Source organism: Echinops telfairi, unplaced genomic scaffold (genome assembly GCF_000313985.2).
Source record: "Echinops telfairi isolate 266 unplaced genomic scaffold, ASM31398v2 ScPeMD7_46;HRSCAF=168, whole genome shotgun sequence".
Classification (NCBI taxonomy): domain Eukaryota; kingdom Metazoa; phylum Chordata; class Mammalia; order Afrosoricida; family Tenrecidae; genus Echinops; species Echinops telfairi.
In genome coordinates this window covers 91,197-95,973 of record NW_022103944.1, presented here as the reverse complement: position 1 = coordinate 95,973, position 4,777 = coordinate 91,197, and the positions used below count along the sequence as shown (strand labels likewise).

Genomic DNA, 4,777 nt, shown 5'->3' with positions numbered 1-4,777 from the left:
ATCGCCACTCTCTCCACTGGTCCTGGGGGGTTCATCTGTCCTGGGTTCACTGTATTTCCAGTTCCTATCAGTGCCAGTGTACATCCTCCGGTCCAGCTGGATATGTAAGGTAGAATTGGGATCATGGTAGTGGGGGGAGGAAGCATTTAAGGACTAGAGGAAAATTGCCTATTTCATGGCTACTACACTGCACTCTGATTTGCTCCTCTCCTCCTGCAGCCCTTCTGCAAGGAGATGTCCAATTTCCCCCGGATGGGCCCTGGGTCTCCACTCAGCACTCTCCCTCATTCACAATGGTATGGGATTTTTTTTGGTCTTTGATGCCTGATACCTGACCCCTTTGCCGCCTTGTCATCTTACAGGCTGGTGTGCTTCTTCCAGGTGGGCTTTGTTGTTTCTCAAAATGTACACTCTCTCTCATCTTCTTTGTCTGAGAATGGTTTGCATTTTTTAAAAAAATGTAACTGTATTTGTCACCACTCTTTGACACTAGAAGTGATCTGGGCACTACATGTCCATTCACAAGCTTAGCCTGGTGACTTTGAGCTGCCTTGACAGTAGCCAAGGTAGGTCTGTAATTGTGCTACTCTAAACAATATTTTTTCTTTTTGGAAAACATGCCCTGTGGACAACCGTGTCCCATCGAGTTGGCTTAGTGTAACAACACTAACTTCTAAAGACCTGGTACATGCACCATTGGGAACTAAGGGCCAGAGTAGGTTGATAAACAAGACCCTAGATGATGAAAGTGGAGCTGTTCTCAGTAAGATATGTCTCTTAGGTACACACACTTCCACTCTTCAGGGACAAAATTTTCAGTTTACTAAAGAATCTGCTTGATAGCTAATGCTTCAGACCATGGCGTTCACGGTAAGTTACATACGCCTTCTGACAACTGTCACCTCAACCCGTTAGATAAGAGAACGGGAAAGTCAAACAGAACTACTAACTCTGCTCTTAGTGCCTAACGCTTCGCAGTATCACTTACATGTAGAAAGAAATCTTATTATCTTAACCCACTCCCCACTTAGTTATTATAGTCACGCCTTACAGATTTCTTAACAAAAATAAAGGAAAAATGTTCTTGAAAATATATTATCAGAGAGATTGCAGGAAAAGTATTGAACGTGTGTAAGCTGATGTTTAATCATCTTCTTCCATGTGTGACATGTTGTCATCGCCTTCAAGAGGGGGCATTTCTTCAGTGATGGAAGCACTGGTACTGTCAGCAGTAGGGTCATTTCCACAGGCCCAGCTTGATCATCCTGTAGATCTGGCTGGCGTGAATTTGGGGATTTTCCAGACTGAAGAAAGATGATAGCAGTGCGGCTCATAGAGCAGGATCACCAATCCCTCAAGGACTTGCTGTTCATGTGGGCCTTGGTCTTCTGCGGCAAGGTGTCGATGATGGAGTGGTCGGGGTTTATCTCCAGGTGCTTCTTGGCGGCCATGTAGCCCACGGTCCAGTTGTCTTGCAGGGCCTGGGCCTTCGTGATCCTCTCCATGCTTGCCATCCAGCCACAGGTGCTCGTGACAATGCAGCACAGGACGTGACACCACCACCCTTTCCATTTTTTTCTCCAAGATGTACTTCATGATTTTCCAGAGGTTTTCAAACTAGGCCTCCTCTTCCTGATTCTTTTTCTCCTCTTTGTCTTCTGGCAGTTCCAAGTCCTCTTTGGTGATGGACACTAAAATTTTGCTCTTGAACTCCTTCAACTACTGGATGCAGCACTTGTCAATGGGCTCGATCATGTAGATCACTTCTAAGCCATGCTCCCGGAGGTGCTCGAAGAAGGCTGAGTTAGCCCCCTGGTCCTTGGTTTCCCCGGTTATGTAGCAGATGTGTTTCTGGTTGTCCTTCATCCTGGTGCAATAAATAGTCCTTGAGAGAAACCATCTTGTCCCCTGAGGCAGACATGTAGTAACAGCTCTGAAAACTTCTTCTGGTTTGGGGAGTCTTCGTGGATCCCAGGTTTCATGGTTTTGGAGAAGTGCTTTTGGTAGCTTTGTCTTCGGCCAGCTTAGTAAAGAGTTCTCAGCACTTTTTTGACCAAGTTCTTCCTGATGACTTTCGAAATGTTGCTTTGCTGCAGAATTTCCTGGGAAATATTGAGAGGGAGATCCTCGGAGTCCACCACACTGCAAATGGAATTCAGATACTCTGGGGTCAGCTCCTCAAAGCTGTCCATGAGGAGCACTCGGCACACGGGCAGCTTAATGTTGTTCTTCTTCCTGCTTTGGAAGAGGTTGAAGGGAGCCAGTCTTGAGACAAAAAGAAGGGTCTGAACTCTAGCTGTCCTTCAACTGGGAAGTTTCACAGGGAATGACCCTCCCCGTCACTGGTCAGGGTCTTGTAGAACTCGCCGTAGGCTTTGTTGGTAATGTCATCAGGATTTCTGGTCCAGATGGGCTTGGTTTTGTTGAGGACCTCTTCGTCAAGGTTTCTTCTTCTTCTCTTCCTTCCCCCTTCCTCCTCTTCCTCCTCCCCGTTCCTCCTCCTCCTCCTTCTCCTCTCCATCTTTCTTCTCCTCCTCCTCTTCATCAGAACCAACACATGCTGTTTCAGGCTTGTCGTCAGACTCCTTTTCTTCTTCCTCTTCTCTTCCTTTTCCTCAGCTTCACTATCACTCACTTCTTCATCTCATTCTTTCTCCACAAAGAGAGTAATTAAGTCACCAATAAACTGAGTGTGTTTCTTCACGATCTTCTTCATCTTCTCTCTTCCAAGTACTCAGTCTGGTCCTCTTTCCAATGCAGGATAACATTTGTCCAGCAATCGGGGGCTCACCTGTGTCGATCCTCACTGTGAACCAGCCTCCTGCCGAAGACTCCCAGGCATACTGCTCATCATCGTTGTGTTTGCTGATCACCGTCACTTTCTCGGCCACCAAGTAGGCTGAGTAGAAGCCCACGCTGAACTGACCGATCATGGAGATGTCAGCGCCAGCCTGCAGAGCCTCCATGAAGGCTTTGGTGCCTGACTTGGCGATGGTGTCAAGGTTGTTGGTCAAGTCAGCCTTGGTCATGCCGATGCCGGTGTCCATGATGCTCAGGGTCTAGTGCTGCTTGCTGGGAATGAGAAGAATGTACAGCTCTTTTACCAAGTCCAGCCTGCTGCGGTCGGTCAGGCTTTCATGTAGTTTTTTTCCAGAGTATCAGAAGAATTGGAAACCAGCTCCCTGAGGAAGATCTCTTTGTTGGAGTAGACGGTGTTGATGAGGATGGGCATGAGCTGGGTGATCTCTACCTGGAAGGCTGACATCTCCACCTCCTCGGCCTCCACGGTCTGGTCCTGAGGCTGGGTCTCTGCCGGTACCTGGGTGAAAAGACCATGCGACTCCGCCCAGCAGCAGCAGGAGCATCAGGATGCAGGAGCAAGTCAGGTCTGAATCCGTTTGACAGGCTATCACTGTATTAAATACTCTACAAGTAGTACTTAAATATTTTTCATTAATATATCTATTACTTCTGTTATTGAATTCTGATCACATTGTTCTAACTTCTCTCTACAAGTGTTATGAGCTTTTGATGAAAAATGTTTTCATTTTTTTTTTCCTTAGAGAAATTTCTTTTACCTCTTTATTTATTTATTTAAATCATTTTATTGGGGGCTCGTACAACTCATCACAATCCATACATATATCCATTGTGTCAAGCACATTTGTACATTTGTTGCCATCATCATTCTCAAAACATTTGCTTTCTCCTTGAGCCCTTGGTATCAGCTCCTCATTTTTGCCCATCCACCTCCCCACCCTCATGATAATTTATAAATATTATTATTGTCATATCTTACACTGTCTGACATCTCCCTTCACCCACTCTTCTGTTGTCTGTCCCCCAGGGAGGGTGTTATATGTAGATCCTTGTAATCAATTCCCCCATTTTACCCCTCCTTCCTTCCACCCATACAGTATTGCCACTCTCACCACTGGTCCTGAGGGGTTTATCTGTCCTGGATTCCCTGTTTTTCCAGTATACATCTGTACACTGTACCAGTGTATATCCTGTGGTCTAGACAGATTTGTAAGGTAGAACTGGGATCATGATAGTGGTGGGGAGGAAGCATTTAAGAACTAGAGGAAAGTGATATGTTTCATTGTTGCTACACTGCACTCTGACTGGCTCGTCTCCACCCGTGACCCTTCTGTAAGGGGATGTCCAGTTGCCTATAGGTGGGCTTTGAGTCTCCACTCCGCACTCCCCCTCATTCACAATAAGATATTTTTGTTCTTTGATGCCTGATACCTGATCTTATCGACACCTCATGATCACACAGGCTGGTGTACTTCTTCCGTGTGGGCTTTGCTTCTTCTCAGCTGCATGGCCACTTGTTTATCTTCAAGCCTTTAAGACCCCAGATGCTATATGTTTTAATAGCCGGGCACCATCACCTTTCTTCAACACATTTGATTACACACCCATTTGTCTTCAGCGATTGTGTTGGGAAGGTGAGCATCATAGAATGCCAGTTTAATAGAACAAAGTGTTCTTGCATTGAGGGAGTCCTTGAGTGGAGGCTTAATGTCCATCTGCTACCTTAATTCTAAACCTATAAATATATTCATATAGATCTATTTCCCCATCATCATATATAAATATATTTACATATGTACATGCCTGTATTTAGACCTCTAGAAATGCCCTTTGCCTCCTAGTTCTTTCCTCTATTTCCTTTTCCTTTCCTCTTGTCCCACTATCATGTTCAGCCTTCATTTGGGTTTCAATAATTCCTCTCAGTTACATTGCCCTTGATCAAGCTCTACCAGGGCTC

At 45.6% G+C, this 4,777-nt stretch overlaps 1 pseudogene; it reads right to left on the bottom strand.

Moving 5' to 3' along the window:
• Positions 1-1,143: 1,143 nt before the first annotated feature.
• On the bottom strand, positions 1,144-4,328 carry LOC101647081 (annotated as a pseudogene).
• Positions 4,329-4,777: the final 449 nt, after the last annotated feature.